We start from the raw sequence: 20,713 nt of genomic DNA on the forward strand, positions 1-20,713 counted from the left end.
TCTAAGATTCATACAGCTGAGCTCACTTACTGAAATAAGGCTTTGTTATTATATATACTTGAACGATGAATTTTGTACTATAGCTTTATGTGAATATGATTAATTGATCCACTATCCGTATTTAGTTTGAATACAAAAATCAAGAAATTGTTGGCACTTGTGAGGGACAATTGTCCCACATCAACCATATATCTTCACATCATCACCTTTATAAGTGAGTCCACTCACTTATCATTTTAAAAGAATTGGAACAAAGTCGTAGACCTTGGGCCTAGGAGTTGGGTTGGATTTGGGTGTATGGGCTTAAACAGACAAATCACACAATTATGGCTTTTAAGTTTTTTTACGTTTTAGGTTTTTCCGAAAAGATAAGACTAGGTTTTTCTGAAGGGATAAGATTGTTTACTGCAAAACAGTTACAACCCTTTTGAAGGGAAACCATTATAAATATGGTTGTAGGATTAGAAACGAATAATTCAATTCCAACGTTCTTTTATTTTTCACAGAGAAACACAAATCATTTTGCAAAGAATTCAAGTTCGAGTGTAGGAATTTGAGTTAGATAGTTGTATCCTGCAAGATAGATGTCCAAAAACTACTGCACAGGTGTGAGGGCATATTTTTGTCTTAGGAAATTGCTTATGCAAGCCTCTGTCTCTCTGGAAAACATGTCAATGATATTTGTTGTGATTTTATTTACAACTACATTTATTATTCATATGTGATTTAAATATATAGTGATTTCTGTGTACACTCTGTAATTATTTATATTTTATATAATCCGTATCTGATTGGTTCTAACAGAAATGTGTGGGAGCAGTAAGGGTAATTGTGACGACCCGTCCCTAATTTTATGTTTTTACAAATTCCAAAAGCGTTATTTTACGAAAATGCCCCATAGGTGAGGGTATTGACTTTAGTTGACTAACATTTGGTGAGACATATGACTTATTCTTTTAGCGTATTTGCGTAGTATCCGGTGATACGAACGGATAGACACAAGAGGAAGTGAATTTGGAGCTACGGTTGAAGTTTTACGGAGTTACAGATTTGAAAACTATGTTTCTAAGGATTTCCATGTATTATTATATATTTTCATAAGTATTATTATAAGAGTTTGAGGTTATTTTGTGAAAGAAAAAAGAATATATTTATATATATTTAGAAACTGCTGAATGGCAGGAAGAGAATGGAAGGAGAGTTTCAGGAGGAAAAAGGAGGGGAAATGGTGGCGAATCAGGAGAGGAGAGAGGAAGAAGGATGGCCAATCGGGGGGGGGTAGAACAAGAAGAGAAAGGAGAAGGGTGAGGAGCACCCAAATTGGACCCGTGCACCACACACTCGACCCGGTTTCGAACCGATGAAATTCCGGCTAACTTCCACCATTTTTCAGGAGATTTTCACCTATCCATCACTTGCAAACTACTTCCACAACGTCCCTTCTTCCAATTCCACCGAAAAACAAAGGAATTTGATTGTAGTTTGGTGAAGAAACACCCGTGGGTGTTGCGGGGAACTTTGCTCGAAATCCACCAATTGTGAAATGTTTTCCTCCAATTACCACTACCAAAACACTCCCCTAGAACCCAGGAACAAAGCCTAAGCAGTGGTGGAGGTGTCAGAGCAAGTTTGGAGGTCGAATCAAATTACACCCAATTCTAGGTTTCCGGCGGTTCGTGGGTAATTTCAAGTGTTTTCCAGCCAAATTAGACTTGGCCACAGGTATAAAGTTTACTCTTCTCATTAAGACCTACAATTATGTAAAATTTGGTAATTTTTGGAAATAGTTGGATTTTCCGGCGAGTCGTGGCGGCCAACCGCCACCCACGGCGGCGAGTGGCCAAGGGGCCGTCGATGTCATTCTTAGGCTAAATTAGATGCATTGAGTTCAGTCTTGGTAATTGTATGAGATAGGTTGACGGTTGGAACCTAAATTCTCTATGTTACGTTATTTGGTAAAAGTGTGAGTCGACTATTTGACCGTTGGATCGTCACCAAACTTTAAAACATTGTAGTACATAATATTTGAGGACCACAAAAACTTTCGGATCGGGAATCCGACGTACGGATCTTCCCGAATTGGATTTGTAAATTCATAAAATAAAATGTTGACCGCCACTTGGTTTTGGCAATTAGCGGAGATCCGACCGTTGGATCGTAATGAAACATTAGGACGTTGTTCTAAGAACATAATGTGGATCCTTGCATGTAACAGATCAGAAATTCGTGATGCAGATCTTCCGGACTGAATTACGTAGGGATGTGTTTTATGTAAATTATGTATTCTATCGGTAAGAACTCTGAGACGTGATTTGATAATTGTTCCAGGCAACGTTGGTTCGTGATGCCTCGATATTAACGCTAGGGAGTCGTAGTATGAACCTCAGGTGAGTGGGTCTTTTTCTTTCTATTGTATATATACACATGATTGATAATTCCACGAACGTTTTAAGTTGACTTATGCATATTACCTACATATAATTACTGTGAATGCTTTGAAGTACTACTGCGAACTACGAATGGCTTGATCCCTATTTAGGGTACGTAGGCAATCTAACGAGACGTTAGATATAGCCATACAATAAATGAGACTATATAATTGAGACAATAGCCTTGTTTGGGGAATTGAACAATGTGAGGGACATTGGTGGAAAATGTGAGATTTAACCTTATGTTTTGGTGGTTAAATGTTGGTCATAAATTAATGTGTGAAGAATCAAGAAATTGAAGTAAGGAAACGTAAGTAATGATAGTTAATTAAACTAGTGTCTAGTTGGGCTTATCACTGATAATTATTCCCGAAAATAATAGTTCGGGAGTACGGCGTTACAGCTTATGCATTTTATGCCATATTATGTATATGTATATACTTGAAAATGCTATGACATGGTTGAGTATTAGATGGCATCATGTTATATCCATATGTATATTACCTGCACATTATATTTGTTAACGCTTTGAAGTGCAAAGGTGAACACAGGACACCCAGGTAAGTTCAGGTAAGTTTATGGTATTAGTTGAAATGATGGAGTTATGGCATGACTACATGTATGTTTTAGGCAACTCCGACTTTGTCGTACATGTTGCAATAATAGGCAACTCATACACTGTCGTACAGGTTGCCCATGAGTGGTATATGTTATAATAGATGTAGTTAAGCTCATAAACTTGCACCCCGGTGTTAGTGCTCCCGTTCGTGGCCAGGGCACAGTCCTTCATGTGAAGTTCACCTCCCACACCTTACGCTCACCTTGGATCCAAGGTAGGTGCACATTCCTATCGTACAAACCACAATAGGTGGTTCCGACTCGTAGGTGACCCGCGATTATTCGCACAGTCTTCACGTGATCGTAGCACTTGAGTGTACTTATTTACACCTAGTCTTGTCGTACAGACCACTAGAGGTGGTTCCGACTCGTGTGCAGAGATATGTGATGAGCTATGGGTTCAGTCGTACAGGCCACAAGAGGTGGATCCGACTGACATATTACTTGGATATTGGATGAGCTATAGGTTCAGTCGTATAGGTCACAATAGGTGAATTCAGCTGACATATTACTTCCATGGAATTATTTCACCTGGTTTACGTATTTTATTATGTTGAGATGTTGGAAATGGCATACATGTGGATTTTGCTATTCCGAGTATAGTTTTGATGTTGATATGTATTCTATTTTCTGAGAAATTATTCAAGTTTTACGGCGAAATGTTATTGCTTTTGTTAAGTGTAATGGTTTTGAAGAGCTTGTTTTCGCCCACTCACATTTTATGTTTTGTGCCCTCCAGATTTTAGTAGCAAAGTTTCCGTATCGATGAGGATTCGTGACACTTCTCAGTACAGGTGGCTTTTTATGATGGTATAATCATTATTTCTATTTTGCTGTACTTTACTTATTCTCTGTATCATGTGTGAATGAGTCCATAATCGCTCATCGCGCACTCGTTTAGTGAGGCACTTTTAGGTTTTAAATTATTCATAGTTTACGCATTATCACACTTTATGGCTTCGTCACCTTCTAGGTGTCGGTCAGCACAGCTTGATTCGGAGTTCTAGTGGACATTACAGGTCGGGGTGTGTCAATAGTGTTAGGGGCATATGTACATTCTTACAGGACCTGTAGAGGCAAAGGATTGGTAGCCATGGTGAAGTTATCCTTCTTTCAAAGTTTTTTATAGCAACTGATACGATAGTTTTCATTCCTAACTGATATTCTATGAGTGTTGAGTATCCCAAATCCATGATAAATGCTAAGAGAAAAACTTGGGTGGGATGATATGCATGGTATTCAGCAAATAATTGACACGTGTATATAGTTTCTGGGTGAAAATAGTGTGTTCAGAATTGAACCTCACAACGCATGTTATAGTTAAATAGATAAAACCACTAGATCTTTTCAACAATGGTAGTGCTCTAATCGTTAGATCCTAGAATTTAAATGCTTAAACAAGGATTGGAAATGAGTTAGAATTAGGCTATGTCTAGTACTCGGTTCCCTTCTAAGGTAATATAAAATAAATAATGATAAACAAGAATTGGAACCTAGAATTTAAATGCTTAAACAAGGACTGGAAACAAATTCTTTTACACTATGTTTGGATGAAGAAATTTAAGATTACCAAGGAATTTTAAAATGACGAAAATTAATTTTCTAGAATTTGTGAATTTTCTTGTTTGGTTAAATTAAAAGAACAATGGAATTGAATACAGAATTTGTTATTTTTAACCCCCGATCATAGAAATTGGGAAATGACACCTATTTACATGGAATTTAAACTTGGGAATTGGAGGTCCCAAATTCCAAGTTTTTTTTTTTTTCATGTGGAAATTCTAAATTTCTATGCTTATGAATTCAAACAAATGAATTGATACATGTCAATTTATAAATTCTGACTTTTATTCAAATTCCAAGTTTATTTCTCTCGTTCAAACATAATGTTAGTTTATGGTTCAATGATTACACGTTTGATGTTAATATTACATACATTTTACTCCAAGCCAAAAAGAACTAAAACTTCCGAGCTCCCTCGACCTAAACCTCCTCCTCTCTCTTACTCCACAACTTCAACGTCGTTCTTCAAACTAACGTGACATATCAATCAACATACTCTTAAATAGTGAGTTGATTTTTTCCACAATTGTTGAGATTTTTTTTATTAGTTCAACTTTTACACCCCATCACAATCCTCATCCTCCGGGTGCTAAACAAGATTCCAAAGTGGAAATTTCATTATTCTAGTTGTGAACCATCAACTCTTGTTTACCCCAAAAAACTTAACTACATGAATTTTCTTCTATTTTAAGTCCCACGTCAATTAGTACCCTACCATTTAGAAAATGAGGATTCTTGCTTCTTCTAAACCATTTCATTTTTTTTTACTTTTAATGAATGTCTCACTCCATGATTTTAACATTGTTCTTCCGATTAACGTGACACATCAATTAACATTCTCTTAAATAGCTAGTTGATTTTTCCAAAATTGTTGAGATTTGATTAGTTCAACTTTTACACCCCATCACAATTCTCATTCTCCGGACGCTAGTTGATTTTTCCAAAATTATTGAGATTTGATTAGTTCAACTTTTAAACCCCATCACAATCCTCATCCTCTACATGCCAAGCAGGATTCCAAGGAAAACGATTCGCTTAGGCATAGACATCGTTACTCTCATCCTCCTTACTTACGGGTCCAATATGGAACTCAATCAGTGAAAAGCTGACTGTGCCGTATGCGCTTAGGCAAGTGGCTCTATTATTTGCCTTATACTAGTCAGCAAGAAATTGAGTTATTTATTTGGAAAATGAAGGAAGGAATTGACTGATTTATTTCTTATTGACATGCAAACTTTTTGGGGTGAATGGTGATGGTTGCACCACGTCTACATTCCACTTCACTTGGACATCTCTGTATTGAAAGAGAGGCCTTCAACCAGGGACGAAGTCAGAAATTTTTTCTAGTGGGGGCAACCGAAAATAATTAAAAAAACTTATTATAGTATGGTTATATGCAATATGATATTAATGATGGTTTCAAATGATGATGTATCATAATTCCAATGTTACAAAAATTTCAATATAGTAGTGGAAAGTGGCAAAGTGATGAGAAAAATATAAGTACATGCTAGGCAGGAGAGGGTTTTTTTTGGTTTGAATGACAAAACAAGAGCACTATTGCTTATATAATATTTGATATGAAGTATAAGTAGAATGAATGTATGTTGTACGTATATTTTCTTTAAAGATAACCCGTGTATATTATATAATTGTAGTCTGCAACTAAACAAACGAATTACTTGAGTGGGGGCATATACCCCTAGTGAGCCTTCATTGGCTCCGTCCATACCTTCAACCATTCGGTAACAAAGACGGGAGCGAAACCTCATGGGAAGCTGGAGAGGAACTACGATCTTGACTCTGAAGAAATTTCTGTAGTTTCCATCCTTTTTTTCTCTTTTGATTATAAAAGATGTTCCTAGTCTACATTAAAAAAAAGCAAAAAAATATAGTGGATTAAAGAAAAAAAACTCTCAACTCTTAGAAGAATTCAACGGTTGCCAATATTTCTAGTAGCTTATTTATTTCCTCGTATAGATCACTGTGTAGCCAACATTTTCTTATTTGATTTTGGTGGAGGTATGGATTATGTTACATCCCACATCGGCGAGGTGAGGGTTGAGCCTGGGCCTTATATGTGTATGCTCAGCTCTAACTCTCGCGAGGCCTTTTGTGGGTCGAAACTGCAGACACGTAAGCCCACAAGAACAAAACCGTGAGGGCCCTTGGGCCCAGAGCGGACAATATCGCGAGAGGTGGAGGCTGGGGTGCCATAATTTGGTATCAGAGCCGGACTCACGCTTGTTTGGTGTGCCGACGAGGGCGTCGGGCTCCCTAAGGGGGGTGGATTGTTACATCCCACATCGGCGAGGTGAGGGTTGAGCCTGGGCCTTATATGTGTATGCTCAGCTCTAACTCTCGCGAGGCCTTTTGTGGGTCGAAACTGCAGACACATAAGCCCACAAGAACAAAACCGTGAGGGCCCTTGGGCCCAGAGCAGACAATATCGCGAGAGGTGGAGGCTGGGGTGCCATAATTTACAATAACCCGTCCCGGAATTTACGTAGGAAAATAGGTATTTTTGTATTTTCACTAAGTTTGGGGGATACCTTCCTTTTTAAATTGTTTTTGAACCTTAATTGGTGAGCCAAGGGGCCCACCCCCTGTTTTTGTTTCCGGTTCCTTCCCTTTCCCTTTCCCTTTCTTTTCTTTTTTTCTGAAAAGTCTTCTCAGTCTCTCTTCTCTCTTTCTTTCTCTCTGTCTTTTTCTCCCTCCTTCCGAGCAGAACGCGCACACACACACACACCCACACACACACCCATGCCCACACCTATAGCTCTTTTCTAACCCTGTGGTTGTGTTTTGGACGTCAAACCACGAAGAAATCACCTCGGAGACATTTCCTAGTTTTCCGGCGAGCACCGCCCCTTTCGAGGCAATTTCCGGCAAAACCACGGCAAGTTGGCCGGCGTGCGAGGTATCAATCTCTTCGTCTCGCTGAGTACTACAACTTTCCTTTTTGTTTCACCTAATTTCATTGAGTATTGAAGAAGTTATACTCATTTGAATCTTACCCAGTTTCCGGCGGACACCCGTGGCTTCCAGGCTGTTTTCCGGCCAACTCCGACCACGATGACGGGAACCAAGGGTATATTTCGATTCCTTACCTTCGGGGCTTCAATTTGGTATATTGAATGACATGTTTTGGTTGAGTTTTGAGCTCCAACGGAGCTTGGGAATTATCCGGCCGAAGTCCGGCCTTCTCCCTCCTTGGAATCCGGCGACCACCAAACCCAAGGCCTTTGGGCCTTTCCTGCCAAACCTAAACCCATTTACCCTAACCCAAAACCCTAAACCTTTTCCTTTTTATTTTTATTTTGTTTCATTTTAAAAACCCAAAAGGCCTTAGGGCCTTGGTTGTAGCCCAAACCCATTTCCCTTGTAAATTAGGCCTTAGGGCCGTGTGAACCAAGCCCAAAACCCTTTGTAATTGGGCCATTGGGCCGTGAGGTTAAAGCCCAAACCCAACCCACCTAAAACCTAAACCCAATTATCCTAACCCAAACCCTTTAGGCCCAAACCCGGATCCAACCCAAGTCCAAACCCTTTAACCCAATCCGGATCCAAGCTCAAACCCATTGACCCGTTGACCGTTGACAGCGTTGACTTTGACTTTGACCGGTCAACGTTGACTTTGACCGTTGCCTTTTTGGGTTTCGTGCGGGACCCCTCCTAGGCTAATTTTGACGTTCTGAACCCGTTTCCGATGTCCGTTTTCCCAAATTCAATCGTTTGAGTAGAGTTTGACTAAATGTACCTTTTATGTGCTTAGGGGCGTTTAATTGTGGTGTTTCCGTCTTCGCTAGTGGCGTGGCTCTTCGACGGCGAAGTACTGTGAGTGGACCCCTTCTAAAAATGCATGTTTTAATGGTAGAATTGCATACACAGAAAAGCATGACTTTACGATTATGTTTATGAACGTTTTACGAGATAACATGCTTACTGAGGCTAGTTTGAATTATTACTATTTTTCCTATAACCCATGTTCTTATAGCATATCTGATGGATGACGATATGATATTTAGAACATGTTTAGAACACCTCTTTATAGTATAGACGATGGATGACTTTATACTATGAAGTTGATTTTCAATATATGTATATTCATTGGTTTTGTACTTACCTAGTGGTCCTTTCCGCTACGGGACGTAGGGATAGATCCGGTCCGTCCCGGGCGACGGTTTGGTGTTGGCATAGGGCCTGGAGTGTGTTGTCCTCTGACTGTCTGCTCAGAGACGGGGAGCCGGCAAGGGGCCTGAAGTGCATTTTCCTCTGACTGTGTGCTCAGAGACGGGGAGCCGGCATGGGGCCTGAAGTGTTATATTGGACATTCACTAGTGATTACTATTTTATGCGAATGATGATTTGAGATCTTGCACGACATGCTAGGTTTCGGAAAACCTATGTTTATCATTATATATTTGTGTTTTCATAAAACCTGGGGGTTAGTACGTTGATAACTGTTTTACTACTACTGTATATATCAACTTGGTCCACTCATGTTTGTTTTGCACCCCCTTCAGGACTTAGAATCGAGGCATACAATCCCGACATCCAGGCACTTCTGCATCGGCATCTTCGAGTCCTCTCGGTGTAGGACCCACTCCTTTGTTTCATTCAATTTTATATTATTTTCTTTTAATGTTCTAGATTAGTGGTGTGCTCTGAACACGGTCCTTATTTGCATATTAATTATTCTTTTATATTTATAAGTCTTATTTATCCCTTGTTTTCAGCATTTGCACTCAATAAAATGGCTTTCGTCACCTTCCGGTGTCGGCCAGCACGTGCCTATCCTGGTATTTGGGGAATATCGGGGTCGGGGCGTGTCAGATTAAACTTGAAATATTTCTAGTAGTTTATTTATTTCCTCGTATAGATCACTGTGTAGCCAACATTTTCTTATTTGATTTTGGTGGAGATATGGATTAAACTTGAAATGTATTTCAACACTCTGAAAGAGATGTTTATAACTCAATTAGTACCCTACCATTTAAAAAATGAGAATTCTTGGTTTTTCTAAACCATTACATTTTTCTTTTGCTTTTAATGAATGTCATTGTCCATGATTTCAACGTCGTTCTTCAAATTAACTTGACACATTAGTTGATTTTTCTAAAATTGTTGAGATTTGATTAGTTCAACTTAAATAGTTAGTTGATTTTTCCAAATTGTTGAAATTTCATGAGTTCAACTTTTATACTCCAATCAACATTCTTATCCTTCAAGACGCCAAACGGAATTCCAAAGTCAAAATTTTATTATTCTAGTTGCGAACCTACCACTCTTTTCCCCCAAAAGACTTAAAAGATAATTAAAAAGATTTTTGTTCTATTTTAAGTCTTGCGTCAATGAGTACCCTACTATTTTGAAAATGAGAATTCTTGCTTCTTCTAAACCATTACATTTTTTTTTCTTTTTTTTTATTTCTTTATTTTTTTATTTTTATTTTTTGCATTTAATGAATGTTTCACTCCATGATTTCAGTGTCCTTCAAATTAATGTGACACAATCAACATGCTCCTAAATAGTTAGTTGATTTTTCAAAATTGTTGAAATTTCATCAGTTCAACTTTTATACCCCATCAACATCCTCATCCTTTGAACGCAAAACAAAATTCCAAATTGGAAAATTCATTATTCCCTGCGAACCTACATTCTCATTTCCCCAAAAGACTTAAAAGTCAATGAATACTCTACAATTTAGAAAATGAGAATTCTTGTTTTCTCTAAATGATTACATATTTTTTTTCTTTTAATGGATGCCACACACTAAGATTTTAACGTCGTTCTTCACATGAATGTGACACGTCAATCAACATACTGTTAAATAATGAGTTGATTTTTCTATAATTATTGCAATTTGATTTGTTCAACTTTTACACCCATCAACATCCTCATTCTCCGGAAACCAAACAAAATTCCAAAGTAGAAATTATATTATTCTAGCTGCAAAAATCTGCAACTATCATTTTTCCAAAAAGACTTAAAAATCAACTATATGTTGCAGTCATAATAGTTTAGAAATGTTATTGTGTAAATCCTATTAAATCTTGGGATATCTTTGTGGGATTCTACCATATCTTATCTTTAGATATTATCCTATTGGAGTATGAAATTTACCTCCCTTACTACTATAAATAAAGACACACCCAAAAGACTGAAAAGTTAATTAAAATATTTTTCTTCTATTTTAAGTCTTGTGTCAATGAGTACCCTACTATTTCGAAAATGAGAATTCTTGCTTCTTCTAAACCATTACATTTTTTTTTTTTTTTTGCATTTAATAAATGTCTCACTCTAGGATTTCAGTGTCATTCTTCAAATTAACGTGACAAATCAATCAGCGTATTCTTAAATGGTTAGTTGATTTTTCAAAATTGTTGAAATTTCATAAGTTCAACTTTTATACCCCATCAATATCCTCATCCTCTGGATGCAAAACAAAATTCCAAAGTGAAAAATTCACTATTCCCATTGCAAACCTACAATCTCGTTTCCCCAAAAAAGTTAAAAGTCAACAAATACTCTACGATTTAGAAAATGAGAATTCTTGTTTTCTGTAAATTATTACATTTTTTTTTCTTTTAGTGGATGTCACACCCTATGATATTAATGTTGTTCTTCACACGAATGTGATACATCAATCAACGTACCGTTAAATATTGAGTTGATTTTTTCCAAAATTGTTGCAATTTGATTGTTCAACTTTTACACCCATCAACATCCTCATTCTACGGAAACCAAACAAAATTCCGAAGTAGAAATTATATTATTCTAGCTGCAAATCTGCAACTCTCATTTTCTCCAAAAGACTTAAAAATCAACTATATGTTACAGTCCTAATAGTTTAGGAATGTGATCATGTAAATCTTATTAAATCATAGGATATGCTTGTGGGATTTTACCATATCTTATCTTTAGATATTATCATATTAGAGTTGTAATCCTATTGGGGTATGAAATTTACCTTCCTTACTACTATAAATAATCTTAGTAAATTACCAAATTTATTGATAAATGATATCTTGCTATATTAATAGAATTTAGGTGGTCCCAAGGTTAATGTACGTTATAGGCAAGCACAACATAGAGAAAACTCAAACTTCTCAGTTCTTTAGGCATAAAAAAGTACCTAACCGAACCAGCATCCTATTCTGTACTCAAAGTTTGGTTGAGAAGTCAAATCTCGCACAAACATACAAAATCATTATATAAATACTGTCTGTTAGCAGCCTCTAACAAGGACAATGGCACTAAGAAAGAAACATTTCCCGGGGGAGAATCATGTAATGATATAGTTGAACTATGTTTGATTTTAGCACTAATAATCTGAGAGATATTCTTTTGTTGCTACATCACCCATTTACATGACTAATGTTGTAACACTCTTTAAATTTGCTTATAAGTTATATAACCAGACGGAAACAAAAAATTTGCTTATGGAGTTCAATAATGCGGTAGGCAAAACAAGATGTAGCTTGATGAAATGACAAATTTGCTCGTGGGTCCAATGGAGAACTCATATGAGTGAAAACTGAAAAGCTAACTGTGCCGCATGCGATTAGGCAAGTGGCTCTATTATTTGCCTTGTACTAGTCAACAAATTCGAATCTATTATAATGATGGTTGTGCGCCTTGCAGGCCAATGGTAAGAGCCCACTTCACTTGGACGTCGATATTCTATGGTAATCTACAATAAAAAAAAAGAAAAAAAAATTTACACTTAGAAGCGCAATGTGTTGAAAAATAAGATCTTAATTATTAGAACAATCAAATACTTGTTAACAGTTTCATTTCTAGTAGTTTATTTATTTCCTCATATAAATCAATATATAATCAACAATATCTTATTTGATTTTGGTTGAGGTACGGATTAAACTTGAAACGTATTTCAACATTCTGAAAGAGATGCGACTAGACCAATCTCTCTAGTTGGTAATGTAACTCATCCGAAAGTGATTATTGTTCAAGAAAAAGTAAATTCTCACTAATAATTCATCATTCCAATCTCACTAAGTTGCGGAATTATTGCTCTCAGTTTGTAAAAGTACTAAAACAAAAAAGAATGTTACAAAACATATCAATTTAAATGGGAAACTGAGAACCTAGAAACTTTGAAGGATCATGACTAAGCAAGCATGGCAACAATATGTCTATTGAAGCTAGTTAAGAACTGTGGTGTAAAAACTTGAGGAAAGATTTTTGCATAAAAGTTTAGTGGAAAAGTGATACATATTGGCCAGCCATTGGTTTCAAGTGAAAAACCAAGCAATCCAACAAACCTCGAATGTACTTACGTAGTCAGACAAACACCTCGAGCTATCGAGCACATATGGTACTTAGGTACAATGGTTACACTTCTCATGAGTCCTTAGTAACATACGTAAGTGCGCGCGCACATATCTATCTATATATCTAAGTAGATATGTTACTCTAATTCAGCAATAGCTTCTAACTGAATGTTTAGATTTCTTGCAGGTGTAGTTGCATTTGTTCGTGCAGGACCTGTAGATGCAAAAGGATTGGGAGGCATGGTTAAGTTTTCTCCTCCTTCCAGCATTTGAACAACTTCTTTCATGGAAGGACGACCCGCTGGGTGCCATTGGATGCACCAGAGCCCTACAATTGCGAGTTTCTTGGGTGTTTTACCATCTCCTTCCTCCCCAAGATGGATCCGTAGGTCATCTCCTTCTTCTAGAAGATTATAGATCCATTCTGGATAGTAAATTTCAGTTGGGATTGCTGAGGTTGAATCAATATTCTTCCTTCCCCCTACCATCTCAAGCAGCAGCATTCCAAAACTATAGACGTCCGACTTATAGGACACATTTCCAAAGTTCCTGGAGAACACTTCATGTGCAATGTAGCCCATAGTCCCTCTAGCTGTAGTCATGGACACTATGCTTTGATCCTTAGAACACAACTTGGCCAAACCAAAATCAGAAATTTTTGGAGTGAAATTGTCGTCTAATAAAACATTATGAGGCTTGATGTCGAAATGGAGGATTCGTTGATCACATTCCTGATGAAGATAATAATTCCCTTGGCTATAGCAAGAGCAATATCTTGCAACTTGTCCCAACCAAGAAAACGATTGTTATTGTCCGCTGATGAAATGAAATCGTGCAGTGAACCATTGGCGAAGAACTCATAAACGAGAGCTCTGTTAAACCCATCAGCACAGAAACCAACCAAACGAACCACGTTGACATGGTGGATACTTCCCATCATTCCAACTTCCTTTATGAAATCTTCCCCATTTCCGTTGGAACTATTGAGAACTTTTACAGCAACAAAGCATTCAGAAGAAAGTTTTCCTTTGAAAACAGTTCCATAGGCTCCTTGGCCTAACTTGTCCTGGAATTGGTTTGTGATCCTCTTAATATCTGCATAGGAATACTTGCTTGGTTTGTGAGCGTTGTAATCTTCTAAAAACTTTTCAATCTTCAATTGACTCTCCTTTTCTTTTCGATTAGACCTATAGACACGATAGGCTGCAACGACCAGTAGTAATACAACAAATGATCCCAGGGTTGTACCTGAATCAAACAAATCCTTGAGTAAATAATAATATTCCCGACGGTCTAGCTAGACATGAAATATAATAAAAAGCCGTCAGACTACTCACCTGCGGCCACTAATTTCCTTGTTAGACCTGAAAAAAGCATTGACAAATTTAGTAATAGTGATGATCTACTGCTCGGACAAATTTAGTAATAGAAGAAAACAAATTACTCTTTGCCTAGTCATTTGAAATTCATATCAAATGCGTTGCATCTAGTTATTTGAAATATGTTCAGTCGGATGCTTGGTAGATAAGTAAGCAGCAAGTGCAATAATATAGCAGAATATATGTAAAATAAAACCAAGATTGAAAATATAGGCAGACTTACTAGGTTTGCTCAAGCTAACACATTGAATTTCAGTGTTGGTGTGATTGTACTTGATTCTACACTTGTTGCCCTCTGCCTCACACTCTTTACAATTTGGTTTCTTCCATTTCAAATTAGTACCCTCAAGACCATAATAGTACATCTGTGGAATCAACAAAACATCGTACATCTTTGTACACGACTCTAGGAGCGGATACTGCGTAGTTTTGCCGGAAGATTCAATGGCATAAACTCTGTAGCCAGGGCCACTAATGCAGGGGACCTTAGCACCTTTTAACTCTCTTTCAGCAGGGCAGTGGAATAAGGTAGCGTTGGAAGGCATGGATTCTCGGAAGTAGAATTGAGAGGCTGGCAATGAGATGTTGATGTTATCAACTTCTAAAGGCTTTAACAGCAGGCAATTACGCGGTTGATAGACTTGGACTTCCTGACGCTTGTAATCTATGCGTTTCACCAAGAATTTCACCACTACCACTCGGTGCTCCTGTCCGTAGTCACCCTCATTCGCATGGCAATCAGATGTCGGACTACAGTGATGTCCACGGTGAAACAGAATATGGATGGCCTCGCCATCATCCCCGCATTTGGATTTTTCACAAGCATAGGCATTCTGGGTTGCTCCGAGCAATGTTAACAAAGTCATTGAGAATATGCGAACCCAAGAGAGATTGAGCTGTAGCTGCTGCATTTCTGAGGTATTTTTTTTCCAAGCAGAAGAACAAATAAATGTTAATAGTTTAGCACAAAATGTAATTGATCTACGGGTTTACCCCAAAGACCACGTCACGGAAGCCTAGAATGTATTTACTGTTTTGGTCAATACTTAATTCCACAGCGGAAAGAGAGAGTCATTCCCCTTTACCTTTACACGTGTAAAATCTTTTCTTGTGCTTATATATAAATTATTTGTATTGTTACGCACTTTCTGTGTCAAACCTCGCTGATATTTTTCTCCATGGGAATGAGTGGAAGGTCCTCCTCTTCCTCCTCCTTGTCTATGCGGTTTTTAATTGCAGCTTTTATTGTTTTTAGCTTATCCCCTCAATCCATTTGTAACGCCACCCGGCCAAAGTGTACCTCTTCCTGCGGCCATATCCGCAATATAAGCCACCCTTTTCAACTAAAAGTTCGTACCCTTTTGGGCCACTGCGGCGACTCACCATACACTCTGTCTTGTGAGAACAACAAAACCATACTAAACATACCTTTATCTGGCGATTTCTACGTACAGGCAATCAACTACCATAACCAAACAATCCGAGTTGTCGATCCGGGCCTTGACAAGAGCAATTGCTCCGCCCTTCCTCTTCATTCTCTGTCTCTTCCTTGGTATTTCCAAATTCCGACGACACCTGGGAATTGTACAGCATCATCAACAGATTCATCAGCGATATGTACGGAAATTGGCGCAACAAATTTAACATTTTTCAAGTGTCCGCGTCAAATGAATTCATCTCTTTACGTGGACGCTGCTCCATGTTTTCCTGTTCAATCTGCTTCTACTTCATCTTCGTCGATGTCGTCATCCCAACCAAAATCGTATGGCTATGTCAAAATTGGATCTTTAGAGGTAGGTCAGATGAAGGACGGTTGCAGCATAGAGCGAATGACTTATGCCTACTTGTTCGAGGGCTACAACGCTTCTTATAAATCCATACACAATTCTCTGGTTTATGGATTTGAGCTTCAATATAACCCTTATTCCTGGTTGTGGCATTACAGGTGTTATCCGCAGAGCGTTCCAGGTGAGTAAGGAATAAATCTCAATTTTCTTTTTTACTTCATTATCATCTTTTGTAGGAAATTCATTCCTATAAAATAAATAAAATTAAAATTAAAAGGGAGGTTTAACGAAAGACCTATAATACTGTTCACTTTAACGAAAAACTACATTTTTACACTAAAAGGTTAATCCTGATACTATTCACTTTACCTTTTATTTTGCCCTTATCGTTAAAACTTAAAGTTTTCAAGCCTTTTTCATTAATTTTCCTAAACTAAAATTGCAAGGCCATGGTCATCCTTTGTCTCTTTTTTGGTCATCTTCAACTAAAAGAGCTAAATAGATAGCTCTGTAAAAACTTATATTTAAATAAAAATGTTAGGCTAATTTCATATAACTTCTTCAATTGAAGAGACTAAACATAGCCATTTAATAATTTATTAGTTTTAAACTTATATTTTAAATTTATTGGTTAATTTAAGTAAACTACTTTTGGATGTTTTTAAAACTAGTCATTGAATTTGAATCAATTATTGTAACTAAGTAGTTGGGCACCAAAAAAGGCTAAGAAGGGGGCTACATTTGACCAGTATGTCATCTTTTAGCTTGTGGACCATTAGAGATGACGAAATATGTTAGGCAAAGAAATAAAAAGTTTGAGCAAGTGACCATTTACCATAGTGGTGAAAATGTATTATGCTCTTACATGATGACATGAGTTCAAATTCTGTCAGTGGCTAATCTAACATTTAACTTACTAATGTAAAAAAATAAAAAAATAAATCAAAGTTTGAAATTTTAATTTAAAATCAACGTGTGTGGACCCAAGTATTTTACATTTTTCCCTCTTTGCCACTGCAGGTTTTTTCCGATTGCTATGGGCACTGATTCCAGGTAAGAGATTTATATATGGGAGATTATATGACATTTAATTTATCCTCTATTTCGAGAGTTCTTATATTGCTTTTGAATTGGTTTGACCCTTTGGCTTACACCCCTTCATCAATTTGAATTGATATCCAAATATTCAGACATGTTGTGAACTCTATGAACATTTATAAAGAAGATGTTAAATCCAAAACATCGAAGTATTTTAACAAAAAAAATATAGTATTCAAGTGTTGTAGACTGTAGTCATGTAAATGTCTGAAAATAGTATAATATTAAATTATAAAATAATAATTTATTTTATTTATTATTTATAATCTCTCCTATTTTCACTCTCTCTCCTGTTCCTCATTTTCTCCGCCACTATTCCTCCCTCATCTCAATTCTCGACTTCACTGGATCTTCGAGAGCAACCCCGTCGTCAGTGGTCGCATGGCCACCGTCAACATCTCCACCCACACCTTTGAGGCCGGCGCCTCCATTCTCCACTCCAGGAACTTGCACGCTTTGAACTACACCAATATCCTCAACCTTGTCGTCAAAATCCCCTCCTCCTCTATTCTGCGCTTCAAATCAAAGCTTCCCTTTGCTGATGAGAGTGTTTTGGTTTCCAATTCACTCCTCATGCTCTTCAGATACGGCTTCTCCCTTGTCAGGATGGACAAGGTTGTTGAGGTATAAAAGTAAATAAATAAAAGGTTTGTTTTTTGGTTTTAACTTAGGGTTTTTTTGTTGAATTTGGTAAATTTCTTTGTGTGGTACAGGTAAGATTGTTTGGCATCTTATTAATTTATTGGGTGTTAATTTGGTGAAGTCCTTGCCTATGAGAATCATCAATCCTGCTACTGAAGAAATCATGGTCCCTTTCTCACCCTAAGCATTTCTGTCAATTAAATTAATTTCTGGGTTGTTTTCTAAATTTAATTACTGTTTAATCGTCGCATTTGATTGTGTGTAGGATCTAGAAGGAGGAGAGGGATAGTCGTTGGTGCAGTGGTGGTGGTGGTGGTGGTGTTGAGCGGGAGTGGGATGGACGGCGGCGGTCCTAGGGGTCTGATGCGGGGGGAGAACGAGGGAGTAGGAAATAGATCCTTCCATTTTGTTGCAGGGACAAGGACTCATTTTGAAAAACTAACGAGGGTGTAGGAAAGTTTCATTAAACATGCACTGTTGCTCTGCATGTTTTGGAAAAGGGCTAGATTTTCAAAGCTATGTTTTGCTGCATGAGCTTTTAGTCTTTTTGTTCACCCTCAATTTAAAAAAGCTGGTTTTAGAGTGTTTACCAAACACTAAAAAGACCCCAACGTTTTTCATACCTGCATTTTTTTTATAATTTCAGCTGCACCAAACTGGTACTAAGAGCCCCAGACTTTCTTTAATTACACTATATTTTTGTTACACCTTACAAGAGTGGTATTTAATCAATCACATAAACATGTACCTAACAAATAATATAGTGCATCCTCTATGGATATGAAAAACTGCAACAAATTTCAATGTTAATCCAGGTGTGCGTACGTAACTACCTCCAGGGTATATGTATGATGGCTTATCAGAAATTTTTGAATGATGGCCTATCAGAAATTGGAAACCAAAATAGCTCCCATAATTTATTAGGGGCTATATCTATGATGGCTTAACAGAAATTTTTATCTATAATAATGCTTTGCACTTCGAAAGCTAGCTAGTTATTTCTCTTTGATTTTGTTAATATATCTTCTTGTATTTCTTGGGTATTTAATGTTCTTCACAATATTCACTTTGCAAAGTTCAAGCTCTAATCAAGTTTGTTTTACTCTTCGTTCTGTTCTAAACGCAGGTGTTACATTGTATATACTCTATTATTTCGGTAAGAGCTTTGCTGATATATATATGATATCCAATATTGAGCATATACTTTGATCCAAGGCAACAAGTCAATTTCGTTTCTCATGATGTATTTTGTGATTTACTCCAATGTTCAGTACTATTTGGCGTGGCAAAATTTCTATTTGGGGCACCATTCGTGACTGCGTTTTTGATCTATACATGGAAAAGAAGACATTTGTCAATGTACAACTCCATAGAAGAATTTTTGCATGGTGAAAAGAATTTTGTGCCAATAAGGTATTCGTACTCGAACATCAAGAAGATGTCTAACAAATTTAAAGAAAAACTTGGTGAAGGAGGGTATGGATCAGTATTCAAAGCAAGGTTACGGAGTGGACGTTTTGGGGCAATTAAGATGTTGGATAAGCCCAAAGGCAATGGACAAGATTTCATCAGCGAGGTAAATACTATTGGGAGGATTCACCATGTTAATGTGGTTCAGCTTGTTGGTTATTGTGTTGAGGGATCGAAGCGTGCTTTGGTATATGATTTCATGCTCAACGGATCTCTTGATAAATACATTTATTGCAAGGAAGGAAGTATCCCTTTAAGTTGCAAGACAACGTACGAAATTTCTCTTGGAGTGGCTCGAGGGATTAAATATCTACATGAAGGTTGTGACATGCAAATATTACATTTTGACATCAAGCCTCACAACATTCTTCTTGATGAGAATTTCATACCAAAGATTTCTGACTTTGGGCTTGCAAAATTATACCCGGTAGATAATAGCATTGTGTATCTAACAGCGGCAAGGGGTACAATGGGATACATGGCTCCTGAGCTATTCTACAAGAATATTGGCGGTGTTTCATTTAAAGCGGATGTTTATAGTTTTGGAATGTTGTTGATGGAAATGGCAAGCAGAAGGAAGAATTTGAATGCATTGGCAGAGCATTCAAGTCAACTTTACTTCCCTTCATGGGTTTACAATCAATATAATGAAGGAAAGGACTTCGAGGTGGGAGGAGTTGTAGAGGAGGAAAAACAATTAACAAAAAAAATGATTATAACCGCCTTGTGGTGTATACAATTGAAGCCAAGCGATCGGCCTTCAATGAAGGAAGTCCTAGAGATGCTGGAAGGAGATGTTGAATTACTTCGAATGCCTCCGGAGCCTCTTCTATATCCACGAGAGATGCCCGTAGGCGCTCCTAATGGTAATCTGAATCCAACATATTCCAAGGCGGAGTTAACATCTTCTTTGACGGGCAGGTGAAGACACGCAACTAGCATAGGCTCTGTCAGTTTGAATCTCAATGCAATGTTTCTGGTTTTGTAGTAGTACTGTTTGCTTGTACATTGAACGTGATGTTAAATATGTTTAGTACGGCATATTTTCATGATTCCAGGGATAAATAATGACAGGGATAAATAATGACATGTTTGGTACGTTACTTGAATTCAACTTTTTTAACTCAAAAACAATTTTCAAGTTTTAGATTTTAAAAATTTATTTGGACTATTTTAAAAAACTGAACTCAAGACTGACTTAAAAATATAGTTTATTATCTAAAAACATAAAAAGTGAGTTTTTAGAGTTTTTAAATTTAAACTCACTTATTTCTTTTCTCTTCCTCCTTCCCTCTCACTCCAAATCTCTGTTTTCTTCTTTCACTCTTTTTTTTTTTTTTTTTTACCTTTTTCGTCTCTTCTTCAATCTGCTCTTTTTTTTTTTTTAGGTTCTTTTTCTCACTCATTTTCCTCTCTATCTTGTCCGATCC

General features: G+C 37.2%; 1 long non-coding RNA gene and 2 pseudogenes across 1 annotated transcript; 2 read left to right on the forward strand and 1 right to left on the reverse strand.

The window, feature by feature from the left end:
* Nucleotides 1–7,389: 7,389 nt before the first annotated feature.
* LOC137746643 (uncharacterized) lies at nucleotides 7,390–8,460 on the forward strand. Its single transcript, XR_011069890.1, has 3 exons — nucleotides 7,390–7,530; nucleotides 7,632–7,701; nucleotides 8,386–8,460. It is a non-coding gene; the product is annotated as an uncharacterized lncRNA (long non-coding RNA).
* Nucleotides 8,461–12,810: 4,350 nt separating this feature from the next.
* Nucleotides 12,811–15,227, reverse strand: LOC137748842 (rust resistance kinase Lr10-like; annotated as a pseudogene).
* A 210-nt stretch (nucleotides 15,228–15,437) lies between these two features.
* Nucleotides 15,438–20,308, forward strand: LOC137747675 (rust resistance kinase Lr10-like; annotated as a pseudogene).
* Nucleotides 20,309–20,713: the final 405 nt, after the last annotated feature.

The sequence above is a fragment of the Pyrus communis genome, chromosome 10, assembly GCF_963583255.1.
Source record: "Pyrus communis chromosome 10, drPyrComm1.1, whole genome shotgun sequence".
NCBI lineage: Eukaryota > Viridiplantae > Streptophyta > Magnoliopsida > Rosales > Rosaceae > Pyrus > Pyrus communis.